The sequence below is a fragment of the Ictidomys tridecemlineatus genome, chromosome 14 (assembly GCF_052094955.1).
Source record: "Ictidomys tridecemlineatus isolate mIctTri1 chromosome 14, mIctTri1.hap1, whole genome shotgun sequence".
NCBI lineage: Eukaryota > Metazoa > Chordata > Mammalia > Rodentia > Sciuridae > Ictidomys > Ictidomys tridecemlineatus.
Window position 1 is genome coordinate 43,078,035 of NC_135490.1, and position 16,387 is coordinate 43,094,421.

Consider the following 16,387-nt stretch of genomic DNA (forward strand, 5'->3'; position numbering starts at 1 on the left):
GTAAATATCTGTCTTCATCTTTTTTACCTTATTATTTTTTAACCTACAGGGAGGTGTTAGCCAACTTCACTGACTGCTTGCTGAGCACACACCAGCTCTGGAACACGGCTGTCCACGAGTCTTTCTCACCTCACCAGGAATGAACTGCTATGTGGCTCCAGGGAATATTCCCTGCATTCTTCCCGTGGAACTGAAATCTGAAAAATCCACAAGCAAACTCCAAAGTCAAACTGGACCCAAGAGGGTTGTTCCTGCTGGGGAACTTTTCTCGGAATGGATAAAGTCACTTCACAGTAAGCAGCTCTCCTAAGGCCGTCTTCCACCTTTGCCTCCAACCCAGGAACTCAGGGTCCGACTGGGAAGAAAGTTCAAAGTTAGTGGCAATACGCAATCAGGGGGCTTCATGGCTCAAGGTGGGGCTGAGACCTGCTTCCTGGGGAGAAACTAACCCCAGACCCCAGGCTAATTCTGTAGTGGCCACCAGGAAGCAACCTCAGTCTCATGTTTCACTGCCTCGGAAGTGGAGGTTTATTTACTGGGGCTCCAACGGGGGAAGCTCCCCTCCTGCACAAGACATGGAGCCCTGAGCCCTGAGCCCTGGAAAAGGGTCTGGAGAGGACAGGATGTAGTCGATGCTGAACTTGATGTCTTTGTGGCCCTCTTTTCCCAGGGCGCCAGGGCGGGCGGGGACCAGGGCCTCGTGGCCCAGGGCAGGCGCTCCGTCTGGGGCGGGAGACCCGCGCGCGGCGAGTTCAGATGGACCCAGGGACCCCTCAGCGGCCTCAGTGCGTAGTGCCCTCGGGCCCTCTCGCTTGGGGCCGCGTCGCTGGCGCCGGCGGCGGAAGTTGCCGTTCTTGAAGAGGTCCAGCAGCGACTCGCAGCCGCCTGCAAACGTCCAGTAGTTGCCCTTTCCCTTCTCATGGCCCTCGATCCTGGGCACCTTGACGAAGCAGCTGTTGAGCGACAGGTTGTGGCGGATGGAGTTCTGCCAGGCACGCTGGTTGGCGCGGTAGTAAGGGAACTTGCGCATGATGAAGTCATAGATGCTGGACAGGGTCACCCTGCCCGCGGGGCTCTGCTGGATGGCCATTGCGATCAGCGCGATGTAGCTGCGGACAGGGCGTCAGGCAAGCGGGCACCGTGCAGGGCGCGGGGAGCCAGGCAGCCTTCCCGCCCGGTGGGCGAGGCCGACTGCTCCGCCTCCCCAGGCAGCCAGCGCGGGGTTGGAGGGGGAAAGGGAAGCGCTGTCCTGGCTAGAGACCCCGTGCACACAGCTCTGGCTTCCACCCAGACCCTGGGACCTCTCCTGCACTCGGAGTCCCGCTAGGTGGGAGATCCAAGCTGCTTTCTCGGCTACCCCCCCCAAAGTGCGCGTGGTGCGTCCTCTCCCAGAGCCCGCCCCAGGGAAGAAAGCCCCTCTCTCCCTCCATCCCGGACAGTCTCCGGCTTCGGAGCCCCTGGCTGTCCCCAGAGCCCCGCCACCGGCCTCCTCAGGCACCTACCTGTACGCGGGCCGCATGAGCCGCTTTTCCTCGTCTGAGCTGCCAGCTGGGTAGTCGTTGGCGTCGTAGTTTTTAATAATTATTTTTATTTTCTGTCTTTCCTGTATCAAATAAATTAAATGGTTTACATAGTAGTACCAAATGTATGATGACCATAATTTCATAAACATTATTATTAATGAAAATTCAGAATATACTTAACTTGGATCAGTTATGCCTTGGCACATGTCAACATTTATCAAGGACAAAGTAATATTAAAATTAGAAGCAAAAATAATATTGTTATGCCTTTGCAGTTACTTTCACTTTGGTTATTAGTTTGTATTCTTTTAAATGAGTATAGGAACGCCTATCCTTAGAAGAACACAGATATTTGAAAAAAGAAATTACGCATACTTTTACGAGGACTAAGTAGATAGAACTAAAAAATAATAGAGAAAATCAGAATTGCAGATAGTATCCCACACTATTTTCAGAGAACTCTGTTATAAACCAAAAAGCTTAATGAGCCAGATTCCAACTGAGAGTACAACGTGACACTAATGTTCCACATTTCAAATACATTTATTTACTTCTCTTTTCTGAGTTAATGAAAACAATTTCACAAAATCTCCAGAACATTCTCCAGGACTTGCATTTGACAACATAATAATGAATGTTGAAATACATAGAGTTGAAGACACCTACTAGTAGAAAACTGTCACAGTGGGATTTACTTTCTCTTCCCTAGGAACAGGGCTTCAAGATTAATCAACGACACTCAGTGAAAGGTAGCTGTGGTTAGGATGTTGAAGTATCTCAAGGCACATATGTTAAAGGCTTGGTCCACAGGGCAGTGTGATTGTGAGGCAGTGCAAGTTTTGAGAGGTCAGGGTAATGGGAAGTTCTCAGGTCACAGTACATTTCCCCAGAGGAGATTGTAGGCCGGGTCTGTGCTCTAGTGTTTCCTAGCCCATGAGGTGAGCAGCTTGCTCTGCCATGTGCTTACATCATATTGTGATTCCCTTTCTAGAGGGGCAAAACAGGGGTCCTTAGTTCTTGGGTTAGAACATCCAGAATCATAAGAAAAATCAACATTTTGTCTATAAATGCCAGTTATCTCCGGTATTTCATTGAAGTCATGGGAAGCTGACTAATAGAACAGTTGATTTATTATTTTACAGTTGGGTGAAGGTTCTATTCTGTCAGGAAAGTCTTCCCTCTTAGGTCTTCCACTAGAGAAGCAAAATTAGCACATGTGTGATCTGCTGTGTGCTGCAATCAGCAAGAAATGGCTCAGAACCTGCAAGAGCCTTATGTTCTATGGAAGTTGAATTCTTTCCGTTCTTTTTTTGCTTCAGAATCTTCCACCTGTGCTTCTTGCTTATGATATCTTGAAGCTGGTGATGCTACTGCTATTTGTCAGAGGCAAATCAGTACCAGCTACATTTCTTTCAGTGTCTGTGAAATAAACAACATCCTCTCATTACCAACTCCTTTCTGGATTTAGTGCTCCACAGAAAAGTTTTGAGCTCTCCCCCTTTTACTAATATCCAACTTTAGAAACTTCTACATTTCCACTCCTCTAGCAAGGCTGATGTGTGAAAATGACAGGCAGCACTGGTTGAGCCTGATTATCAGGTTACAATCAGGCACTTGGTTCACTCATCCCACAGACTTTTTGGAGCATCATTGTGGCAGGGGCTGTGACACTCCAGTGAAATCTCTTCCTCCAGGGGTTGCCCCAAGAACCTGGGTCATTGTCTCAGAGGGCTTTGTTTCTGAGAGACTAGAGTCAGGCCAAGAGGAGGAAGCCTCAGGTTCATCCCGACTGGCTAGATATCTCTGCAGCTGCAGGTAAATGGAAGGGACCCTTGGATTGTCGGGCCCAGAGGATTTCTGGACTGGACTTGGTGCCAGGCAGTGGCAAAAGTAGCAGCAACAGCAGCAGCAGCTGCAGCCACCAAAGTGGGCCTGGCTGGTGCAGAGGGTGCACCATGCTGGAAGCTCCCTTGCTCTCTTGCTCCTTCCCTCTGTCACCCATGTTCAGGTACTCTCTCCCTGCTGCCCTCACCAAAAAGCAACAGATCCACCCACCTGCCCTTAGCCTTCATTCTGACCAGGTTGCAATAATCTCGAGAATTTGCTTTCTAGGAATGGAGGGGCACCCGGTGGAAGGATGTGGTGGAGCTCAAAGTTCCCATAACCCGCCCAGCTGCTTTGGATATTCCACTGCCCTCATATGTCCACAGTGGCTGCTCCCTAGGGCTGCTGGGAACCCAGGCAAATTCGCTGACTGGGCCAACTTTCAGCGGGGCCAGGACCTGGAGAAGCAGGATGGGAGGGCAATGCCGCTGGGGCTGGTGCTACCTGTGTTGATCCTCGCGTCCTCCTAGTGCTCGCCAGCCCTCCAGCCCTCCCAGGTACGCTGCACCTGCAGAGTCCAGAGTGGGCTGGCACCAGGAGGCAGGGTGTTCTGGCACTAGGCCTGCCTGGTGCGACCAACTGCAGGCAGCGCCGCCTAGCGGTACTTCAGGGTGGTGCTGGCAGGCTAGTGACAGCTGGGTCCAGGGCCCTGGAAGGAGCAGGAGTGCCCAGAGGGCACATTAGACAGGCCACCAGCAGAACCACTCTGCACTTGCAGGGGCTGAAGGAGTTGGGGCCGCTTGTGCTGAAAAGAACATGCCCTCATGGGGTTCGGTCCTAAGGTCTCCCCTCCTAACGTGACCACTGAGCTGCTGCTTGTGTTGGATCTTCCTGGGATGCCACAAGGTCAGGAAGCCCCTAGGATGACTGGCACACGGTGACGTCATTGGGCTGTCAGTCTGCCTGTTCTATGACACCCACAAGTATGTCGACAGCAGCCAGGATGGCATAGCAGCCACCAAGGGGGACCCTTGGCACGCAAAGCCCAGAAAGTCCCATGGAGGACACACACCAGTGCACTCTTCTGCCAGAGCCTAGGATCTCCAGGCCTTTGACTCCGAAGTGGATGGATGTGAGACACTTCCTTTCTATGTGCCGGACTTTCCCCATGCTCTGCAGTCATTTCACCAGGGTATTGTTCAAATACTTCGGCACTTCCTTCACAAGAATTGAAACAGGGTGAGAGGATTTTTGAGTGGAGTGCATTGAGTTCATGCCTTGCAATAATTGTGAGCATCCTTTCTTCTTCAAGAATAGGCAGAAGAAGATGTTTGAGATGTTTGAGGACAGTGACTGTCTGGAAATCAAGTCATTGTCATGATTCCTTGTGTGGGTTGCCGAAAATCGGAGCATCTGGAGGATCAAAGTTCGTGAGCCTCTTTGTCGTTCTCTCTTGTCTTTTCTGTTCTTTTCTTTTTTCTTTCTTTTTTGTTCCCACATATTGTGTCCAGGTATGATTGTCCACCAAGGGTGGGGTGTTAGTCTGCCTATTCTTGAAGAAGAAAGGATGCTCACAATTATTCCAAGGCCTGAAATCAAAGGAGAACTTGCACCAGAATTTGTTCTATAGTACCTTTCTGAGGCAGGCTCCCTGGCTGAATGTATAATTAGGAGGCCTAATACTAGTTGTCAGCATGGAAGTCAAATTCTATGTGAGCTGAGCAAGCTAGAGGTGATGAAAAAAGAGAGCTGGTCCTCGGCACTGCCTTTTCTCCCTTTTCTCTGTTTAGCATTTGTACCATTTGATGTTTCTTTGAGAAAATGAGGAAGAGCTGGTGCAGGGATATCTTAGTTGTTCTCATTTGAGTGAGCAGCCATGGCAGGTATTGACAAAGGTGGCGGATTTGTAAGCTATTCATCTGGTCACAACTCTTTGGATACATTTTTATTGTCTTTTTTGTTTTTGTTTTTTATACTTTCCAAACATGCTGTGTTGGGTTTCAGAGGCTGTTTTCTCTTCTGGTAAATACTTCTTTGAATCTTTGGAGAGTAGAAGTTAATTGGGCATCAAGAGCCTTAACCCAATCTGTGAATTACTCACCTGTTTGGATTGGTTGGAAGGTAACTGAAGGCAAGCAGGGTGCCTCCAGACCTGGAGGAGGTCTGTCTTTTTGGTCAAGGCTGTGGGCTATCTATCTGTAAGTAAAAAGTAGAAATCTCTTTCTCTGCTTCTTGATCATCCTGTCAGCTACTTCCCTCTGCCACACTCTTCTGCCATGATATTCTGTCTCACCTGAGGTTCCAAAGAATGGAGCCTGCTCTCTATGGACTGAGACCTCTGAACTCATGAGCCCCCAAATAAACTTTGCTCCCCTAAGATAATTCTGATCAGATTGGGTCTTCACTGTAGCAAAAAAGCTGACAAATCTAGGCTTCACTGGTATTGTTACTCATTTTTAACTTCCAGTTTTGGTAAGCTCACTTTAATACTAAAGAAAAAAAATTATACAAAAATTTACCAAATAAGAAAGTATTTATCACTTATCACTCTTTTGATAACTGTCCCTTTATGATGGTACAAATTTCTAGGAGTATTATTATATGGTTATTGAAAACTGGGCACACTTAGAATAATGACTTGGCTTTGAACAATCAAAGAAATTTTGGCCCTTGTCAAATATTTGAAAATCCCCCAAACAGACACAGACTCCACAGGTAGGGAGACAGACAATCACAGGAAGGGCTGCATCTTCCTTCCCTGGAAAGATGAACTTTCATAGAGATATTTCAATGATTGTTCATGTGTGTAGATAAAATGAAAATCTTATGAACTGAAAGATATGTGGATCCTTTGCATGTACTTCCTGGAGTTTATTGATTTGTATTTCTGGTATGAATATTTCCTACTCTAGGGAAGCATTGGGCAAGTCTGAATCCAAATAAGAGGGAATGCCAGGTAACAAAGTAACACAGGACAGTGAATATTAATACAAAACATATAAAGTGAAAAGAAGTCCTCTTCATATGGCATCACAGTTGCAAATTTGTCTTAGTTCTAGAAGGACTACCGCTGTTCTTCATCTTAATGAAGGCAGTTGTGGAATTCATTTATTTTTTTTATAGTCTTCTCTGAAATTCTCTATATGAAGCTTCAATAATTACTGAATAAGTAAGTTCATTTAATTATTAATTAATGATTAAATTTAATAATTGTTTTTATGTCCTATCTTTCTTTTCTGAGTTCACGAAAAGAATTTTACAAAAATCTCCAGAACTTTCTCCAGGATTTTCATTTGACGACATAATAGTGAATATTGAAGTACATAGAGTTGAAGACACCTATGAGTAGGAAACTGTCACCATGGTATTTACTTTTTCTCCCCTAGGAACAGGGCTTCATGATTAACTGCACTCAGTGAAGGGTAGCTTGGTTGGGATGTTGAAGACTCTCCAGGCACATATGTTAAAGGCTTGGTCAACAGGGCAGGGTGATTGGGAGGCGGTGTAAGTCTGGAGAGGTCAGGGTAATGGGAAGTTCTCAGGTCACTGTGCATTTCCCCCAGAGGAGATTGTAGGCCCAGCCTGTGCTCCAGGGCTTCCTAGCTCATGAGGAGGGCAGCTTGCTCTGCCATGTGCTTACATCATGTTATGCTTCCCTTTCTACAGGAGCAACACAAAGGATCCTTAGTGCTTGGGTTAGAACATCCAGAATCATAAGAAAAATAAACATTTTGTCTTTATACATCAGTTGCCTCAGGTATTTCATTCAAATGATGAAAATCTGACTCATAGAATGGTTGTTTTCTGGTTTGGAAGTTAGGTGAAGGTCCTATTCTGCCAGAAAAGTCTTCCCTCTTCCATCTTCTCCCAGAAAAGCAACATTAGCACATGTGTGATCTGCTGTTCACTACAATCAAGAAGAAATGGCTCAGAACTTGCAAGAGCCTTATATTCTGTGGAAGTTGAAGTCTTGTCTATTACGATTTTTGCTTCAGAATCTTCTGCCCATACTTCTTGCTGATGGTATATTGAAGCTGATGATGCTACTGATATTTGTCAGAGGCAAATAAATACCGACTTCTTTCAGTGTCTGTGAAATAAATACCATCCTCTCATTCCCGACTCCTTTCTGGATTCAGGGCTCCACAGAAAAATGTTGAGCTCTCCCCATTTTTAATATCCAACTTTAGAAATGTCTACATTTCCACTCCTCTATCAAGGCTGATGTGTGAAATTGACAGGAAGCCCTGGTTGAGCCTGATGATCAGGTCCCTACAGGTCACTTGATGCGCTCATGCCACAGACCTTTGTGAAGCATCTGTTTGGCAGGGGCTGTGACACTCTGGTGAAATCTCTTCATCCAGGGATTGCCCCAAGAACCCCCTGCATTTTCTCAGAGGGCTTTATGTCTGAGAGCCAAGAGGCAGGCCAAGAGGAAGAACCCTCAGGTTCAGGCCTACTGGCAGAAATATCTAGCCAGTAGGGCCCAAAGGATTTCTGGACTGGACCTGGTGCCTGGCAGCAGCAGCAGCAGCAGCAGCTGCTGCTGAAGGTGCTACAGCCGCTGTCACCATAGTAGGGCCTGGCTGGTGCAGATGGTGCACTGCGCTGGAAGCTCCCTTGCTCTCTTGTTCCTTCCCTCTGACACCCATGTTCAGGGACTCCCTCCCTTGCTGCCCTCCCTAGAAAACAAGGGGCCCACCTGCACCTGCCCTTAACCTACATTCTGCCCCAGGTGCAGCAATCTCAATATCCTAGATTGGTTTTCTAGGAATGGAAGGGCAGCCAGACAGAGTTAGTGGCATGTTGAGCTCCAAGTTCCCCTAACCTGCTGAGCTGCCTTGGATGCACAATTGCCCTCAGCTGTCCCCAGTAGCCGCTCCCTGGGGTCCCCAGGAACCTAAGACAGTTCGCTGACTGGGCCAACTGTCAGTGGAGTCAGTCCCTAGAGGAACACGACAGGAGAGCAAGGCTGCTGGAGCTGGTGCTACCTGGGATGATCCTTGCGTCCTCCTAGTGCTCACCAGCCTTCCGGCCCTCCCAGGTTCGCTGCACCTGTGGAGCCCCCAATGCTGGCTCTGGGATAAGGGATTGCAGGGCGCTCTGCCTGCCTGGTGCGACTAACCGCGGACGGCGCCGCCTAGTGGTACTGCAGGGTCCTGCCAGGCCGGGGACAGCTGCTGGGTCCAGGGCACTGGAAGGAGCAGGATTGCCCTGAGGGCACCTTGGACAGGCCACCAGGAGAACCACGCTCCACTTCCAGGGGCTGAAGAAGTTGGGGCCGCATGTGTTGAAAAGGACATGCCTTCTTGGGGTTCCGTGCCAAGGTCTCCCCTCCTAACATGACCGCTGAGCTGCTGCTTGGGTTGGATCTTCCTGGGATGCGGCCAGGAAGGAAAGCTCCTCTGCTGACCCGTTCACGCTAACGTCAATACGCTGGCAGTCCACCTGTCCCTGACACTGGAAGATATTTGGAGAGCTGCCAGGAGGGCATAGCAGCACCAAGTGGGACCCTTGGTGCGCAAGGCCCAGAGAGACCCACAGGGAACACAAACAAGTGCAATCTCCTGCCAGAGCCTAGACTTGGAAGTGGATGGATGCTGGAGGCTTCCACTCTGAGTGCCGGACTTTCCCCTGCTCTACAGTCATTTCCCGGCAGCATGGGTTTACACACTCAGGCATTTTCCTGACAAGAATCCAAACCAGGGTGAGAGGATTTTGGAGTGGAGTGCATGTTGAGAGGTTTGGGGACAGTGAATATCTGCAAAGTCCATGTCCTTGGCATGATCCTTTGTATGGGCTGCAGAAAATTGGATCATCTGGAGGGATCAAGGTTCAGTAAGCCTTTTTGCTGTTCTTCTTTTCTTTTTCTTTCTTTCTTTTTTTTTTTTTTTGTTTTTTTGTTTTCTGTTACCACGTATGGTATCCAGGGTTAGCTGTCCACCGAGGGTGGGCTATTATCTGCCTCTTCTTGAGGAAGAAAGGATACTCACAATTATTCCAGGGCATGAAATCAAAGGAGAACCTGCGTCTGTATTTGCTCTGTAGTACCTTTCTGAGGCAGGCCCTGGCTGAATATCAAATTAGGTGGCCTAATACTGGTTGTTCAGCAGGCAAGTCAAATTCCATGGGAGCTGGGCCACCCAGAGTTGATGACAAAAGAGAGCTGGTCCTTGGATCTGCCTTTTCTCCCTTTCCTCTGTTTAGCATTTGTACCATTTGATGTTTCTTTGAGAAAATTAGGAAGAGATGGTACAGGAATATCTTAGTTGTTCTCATTTGACTGAGTGGCCATGGCAGGTATTGACAAAGGTGGCTTCTTTGTAATATAGTCATCCAGTCACAACTCTTGGGATACATCCTTAGAGCCTTTTGTGGTTCTGTTGGATATTTTCCAACCATGCTGTGTAGTGTTGGGTGGAGGAGGCTGTTTTCTCTTCTTGTTAATATTCCTTTGAATCTTTGGATAGTAGAAGTTAATAGGGTGTCAAGAGCCTTCACCCAATCTGTGAACTCCTCACCTGCTGGGATCAGTTGGCTGGTAACTGAAGGCAGGTGGGGTTCAGGTGGAGAAGGTCTGTCTTGGGGGGTCAAGTCTTTGGGCTGTGTACCTGCAGGTGGAAAGTGGAAATCTCTTTCTCGGCTTCTTGATGATCGTGTCAGCTACTTCCCTCTGCCACACTCTCCTGCTATGATGTTCAGCCTCTTCTGAGGTTGCAAAGAATGGAGTCTGCTCTCAATGGCCTGAGACCTCTGAATGTGTGAGCCCCCAAAGAAACTTTTTTTCTCCCCTTAAATCGTTCTGATCAGATCTTTTCTTCAGAGCAGCAAAGAGCTGACTACTCTAGGTTTTAGTGGCATTGTTTCTCATTTTTAACTGACAGTTCAGGTAAGTTCCACTTAATATAAAAGAGAATAAAAATCAGAAAAATTTACCAATGAATAAAGAATCTATTGCTTCACACTCTTTTCATAACTGTCCCTTTATGCTGATACAAATTTCCTAGGAGTATCCTTGCATGGTTAATGAGAACAGGGCACAATTCCTATAAGGCCTTTGCTTTGAACAATCATGGGAATTTGGGCCCTTGTCAAATATTTGAAAATCCCCTGAACACATACAGACTCCACAGCCAGGGAGACAGACAGAATGAGAGGAAGGACTGTATCTTCCTTTCCTGGAAACTGGAAATTTCCTAGAGATGGTTCAACAATTTTTAGTGTCTACAGATAAAATGAGAATCTTAAGAACTGAAAGATATGTGTATCATTTACATATCCTAACTGGGGTTTAGTAATCTGTCTTTCTGGTATGAATATGGCCTATTCCAGGGTAGCCCTGGGCAAGTCTGAATCCAAATAAGAGGGAATGCCAGAAAACCAAACAACACAGGTCAGTGAATATTCATACAAAATATATCAAGTGGAAAGAAGCCCTCTCTCAATTACATCCCAGTGGCGAATTTGTCTTAGTGCTAGAAATACTACTGCTACTCTTCATCTTCTCAAAGGCAGTGATGGAATGAAGTCATTTTGTATAGACTTCTCGATACTTCCCTTTATGAAACTTCAATAATTATTTAATAATTAAATTTATTATTTATTTACGAATGATTAAATTTTAGTAATTATTTTTATTTCCTATCTTTTTTTTCTGAGTTAATGAAAACCATTCCACAAAATCTCCATAACTTTCTCCAGGATTTCCATTTGACCACATAATAGTGAATATTGAAATACGCAGAATTGCAGACACCTATTCATAGGAAACTGTCACAGCGGTATGGACTTTCTCTCCCCTGGGACAGAGCTTACATGATTCACTGCACTCAGTGAAGGGTATCTATGGTTGAGATGTTGAGGATTCTCAAGGCAAACTATGTTCAAGGCTTGGTCCACAGGGCAAGGTGATTGGGAGGCGGTGCAAGTTTTGAGAGGCCAGAGTAACAGGAAGTTCTCAGGTCAAGCTGAATGTTCTCTCTGATATGTGGATGCTAATGCATGAAGGGAAGTATAGAAGTTGATTGGATTAGACAAAGGGGAATGAAGGGAAGGGAGGAGGGTTGGGAATAGAAAAGACAGTAGAACAAAGCAGATATAACTTTCCTCTGCTCATATATGAATACGTGACCAATGTAAGTCCACATCATGTACAACCAAAAGAATGGGATCCAATTGGAATGGGTTGTACTCCACGTATGTATAATATGTCAAAATATTATACATAATTGTCATGTATGTCTGAATGTATCAAGTGAAAAATAAAAAAAAATTAAAAAGGGAGACCAGTGGAGCAGAGGAAGGAAATTGCAGATGATGGAGGAGGACAGGAACGGAAGCAACTGTCGAATGAAATTGACCAAATTATGCTGGGTACGTATATGAATATACCATGATAAATTTCACCTTTATGTAGACCTATAAAGCACCATTTAAAAATAATAAATAAACAGAAGACCAGTAGAGAAGAGGAAGGGAAACAAAGGAAGGAAGGAGAGCGAGGAAGGTAAGCACTGAGGACTACAAGGGAGCAATTATATTCCATGCATGTATGCTTATGTCAAAATGAACCACACTACTGTTCATTATTAGGAATAACTACAATACACTAATACAAACATTTTAAAAGTGAAAAAAATAAATGTTATGCTATGCAAGAAAACAAAGTGGGGACCAAGCTTTCTCCCATGAACCACTACAGCTCTGACAGCTCTGACAGCCATGCTGTCCCCAGCTGGTACAGTCCTGCTGCTGGTTGGTCGACTGTTTCTCAGGTTGAGTCAGAGGCAGCAGTGCTCCCTGAGCCAACCCCAGGCTGCTCCATGCTGCCATGAAAGTGGGGAAAGGAATGCCTGAAAGAAGAAAATCTGTCCCACCCTCAAGGCTCCTAGCAGCGGGAGAGCAGTTCTGGGTGAAAATCTTTCATCAGGCTGATTGGGGAGAGGTTTTCTATGTAAATCTTCTAGAGGGAGGCCAGAAAAAGAATTTGGCCCATGCTAATGGCACCAAGGCTGCACCATCATCTCAGACTGCCCCTTCATCTCCCACACCTGTGCACCATTATCTCCCAAGCATGCTGCAGATGATGCTGTGGATACCCACCTACTATGCAATGCAGTCATCTTGCAGTCTCCTACTGCCTCCCAGAGCAACTGTGGCCCATGCAGGGCCACAACATCTGGAAACCGGAACCCCAAGGAATGTTAAGTGTTGTTTGTGATACTCATGAAATGGATAATAGGGCATATGTCAATCATTAATAAAAGTACGTGTTGCTTGAGATTGCAGGAAAATTCCCAGAGTGAGAGTAAAGAAGGATACAATTAAGACATGCCACAAGGTGTGTTTCAATCTCTCTCAAGATACAAACATTAGTGTTATTCCTCAAGAAATTCACGGGAAAAAGATTGCAAATCAAGATTCCTGAGAAACACTTAACAAGTTATATTAAGTCCCCCCCTCTATTTTAAAAACATAACCTGTGCAACATACATTCCCCCCACCAACAGACCCTCCTTTGTCTTACACAGGAATTCATAAGGATAATGGGAAACACATAGTTAATATAAATGACAAATGGGTTGAGGTGCAGAGTCTGCCCTTTAATTAAAGATTACACATTCATTAGAATTGGTGTGCTTTGACCAAGGATCAAGGAAACTCTAAGACAGCAATTAAATAGGTCATATGAAAAAAGAAAATTACTTTGGAAATTAAAAATAAAATAATTTAAAATTACTATAGATATATTTTAGAGGCACTTCAGAGTAGTGGGCTTTTAAGTAATAACTTTCACTATTTAAAATGAGTTTTACTGGGACTTTAGTTTAGAAGTAAGAAAGCTTACCAGTAATCTGAGGTATGATTTAAAGTTAAAGGTAACTGAAATGATTATAGGTATGCTTTAAAGTTAGAAGTTAATAATGGGTCTGGAGACATGTACTCGAGTAGCATAGCCTAGCACCTAGTGGTTGAGGTGAAAAACGTAAAAGCTTAATCATGATTGGCTAAGGTTATAGGAAAATATTTTAAACAATGTACTCAATATCTTAGGTAATCAATATATGTCAGAAAAGATTGTAACTCTTGAAAATCATGTAAATCAAAGAAGTTTTGGGTTTTGAGGCTATTCATTCACTACCTGAAAAAAATCACCTGTAAAAAGGTATAAAAATAAAGGCCTCTCTAGGGGCAGCAGATTTTTTCTGGAGGCTGCTTGTAACTTGCAACCTGCCATCCAGTCTCTTCTTCTTTTGTGGAGGCCACTCCTCCTTCAGGACCCCTAGAACCCTGCTGGGGCTGGACCCCAGCAGGAATCTGCCATCTACAATTTCCATTGCAACCTTGACTTTCACATGGTGGGCACAGTGGGTGCAGGGACCAAGAGCAACTCTCTTAACTTTTCAGTAGCAGAGCAGCCACCCACCAACCCAAACTAGCTTGTCTGGTATAAATTCTCATTAATAAAATACTTTTCCAAATTAGTATTCAAGGTGGCTTTTGGAAATATTTTGCCTTGCCAAATTTGACCTCAACATGATTATGTCTACAAAGCCCAACTATCTCAGAAGAATCGTCTGTCATGAACTGAACCTTACTTTGCCTTGAAATGACAAGTGGGAGAATATTGCAGATCACAAAAAGCATTCCAGGTTAGGGGCAGTGGCCCAAGCCTATAATGCCAGTGGCTTGGGAGGCTAAGGCAAGAGGATCCAGTAACCAAAGCCAGCCTCAGCAAAAGCGAGGCGCTAAGCAACTCAGCGAGACCCTGTCTCTAAATAAAATACAAAATAGGGCTGGGGATGTGGCTCAGTGGTTGAGTGTACTTGAGTTCAGTCCCCAGTAACCACTCCAACCCCCCCCAAATAAAGCATTCTGGTTTCTTCAAGGCCCAGCAGGGCCACTATGGCCACTACAGGCTGATTGACCTCATAAAGGGTGTAAGGCTTTAAGGGAATGACTCTTAAGGGAATGACTTCAAGGAAGTAAATGGAATTGGCCTAGCAGGAAGGGAGTGGGTGGGTGGCAGCATGCCCTTAACTTGGGCACCACTCCCTCTCCTCAGAAGCCAGGGGCAGCAGGTGAGGCACTAGCCTTGAGGGAACATGCCCCTAGAAGCAATGTAAAATACAAGAACTGGAGATGCCGCTGGAGGGGCGTGGCAGGATCTGAGTTATCCTGAGGTTGGACTTTCAGCACCTTCTGAAAGGCCCCTCCACGTCTAGCATTCCCCAAATCCCTTTCCTACCCCCCACCATGTCCCTGAGGAGAGGGCTGGGGACAAACATGCAGTATGTGACCCAAATAGCACCCTGGCCAGGCACCACGGAGCCTGTGGAAACAGTACTCAAAACCCATGATCAATGTGGGATCAGGCTGCAGGCCCACAGTCAACAGGTCACACATCCGTGAGGAAAGTGGGGAGTCCCCAGGAGCTGCGAAGTGCAGCCCAGCAGTGGACAGTGGGCCTTGCCCTTTGCCCTTTCACCAACCGTTCTTCCCCGAGAGATCCCTGCACGCCCTTTCCAGGTCACCTGTTCCAGCCATCTGCCACAGAAACTGGACTCAACAGTGTGTGTTTGGACAACAGAAGTTGGCGGTGTGCTAGTGCAGCTCCCTTGGTCTCTCATCTTGATTGGCCTCCACCACTTGCTCTGAATGGACAGTCATCTCAGCAAGCGAGGTCGCCGACCAGCAGGCCCTCACGGCCTATCGCCCGCCCAGTGGCCTGACCTGCCAGCCTCCAACTCCTGGGCGGGATCACCCTGCAGCCCCAGCATCTGCCATCAGCTCTGCCTGCAGACACTTCCACCAAGAAACCTGTCCTTTGTGCCTTGCTTGGCTGTGCCTTGCTGGGCTGGCTGCTACAGAGGCCCTCTCCTGCAGGTGGCGCTCTGCTCTCGGTGGATCCTCCCGCCGCCCTCCTGGAGAGACCACAGGGAAAAGCAGGCACTGTCCTCTGATAACTTAGGAACATTGTGACCCTCCAGAATCCCAGGATCCTCCTTCGGAGCCCAGATCAATTGTACTGCCTCCACTACCAAAGCAGGTCCACGGAGATCTGGAGCCCAGGACACCTAGTCACATACCTCTCTTCCTTGGAAAAGCAAACAGAGGTGAGGGCCCAAGAGCAACCAGGGGATCTGATGGCAGCAGCAGTGGAAGTGGCTGTGGTGGCACAGGACAGGGACGTGGAAGAGGAAGAGGAGAATAAAGGAGGAGGAAGAGGAGGAGGAGTAGGAGAGCAAAGAGATATGTAGGACGTTTTGGAAATGGATGCCCTTAGCAATGGGGGAGTATCACCCTTGAAGCCTCTGCACACCAAGGAAGACCTCGCTGTGTGCAGCCTACTCCTAGGCTCTAAGAAACACACACTGTACAAGAGAGGGTCCAGATGTCTCCAGTGATCTTCTCTGACAGCCTGACTGGTGCAGCCTGAGGCAGAGGCAACAGTGCTCCTGGCCTGCTCCACGCTGCCACAAAATGGGTAAAGCAAGGGTTGGATGAAGACATTGAAGACATTCTGCCCAGTTCTCCCAACTCCTGGGAATCTCCAGATGGGGTACCGTGGGAAGTCTTCAACTAACCCGTTAAGGAGTACTCTTCCACTCATACCTGCTAGCCAGAGGCCCTGTAACAGAAAGAGCCACATGCCAGTGACCCTGTAGATACCACTTCAGTGGCATTGAGGTGAGCTGCCACACCTCCTAAGCACACTGTGGTTCTTATGGAGGAAGTCTTAGGACCCTGCAGAAGAAGGATCTGTCTCCAAAGAAGAGCCGGATCATGGAGGATGACATGGAGGCCTTGGAGGGTAAAACAGACTGCAGCGGCCAGCACCAGGACCCTGAATACTTTCTCCCCAACTGTGGATCCTGCAAGGACTGCAGACCCTTGACTCCACCTACTGATACATCCCATAATATCCAGCTATTCTTGCCACCACTGTATTGGCAAATCAGGCTGATTGCCCCTGATCCTGTTTGTCCCTTTACCTTCCCCCATACCAAGTAGTGTTGATGTGGGCCTCCCTAGTTGTC

At 46.9% G+C, this 16,387-nt stretch overlaps 1 pseudogene; it reads right to left on the reverse strand.

Annotated features, from left to right (window-relative positions):
- Positions 1-497: 497 nt before the first annotated feature.
- Positions 498-8,691, reverse strand: LOC144370506 (forkhead box protein L3-like; annotated as a pseudogene).
- Between the last annotated feature and the right edge of the window lie 7,696 nt (positions 8,692-16,387).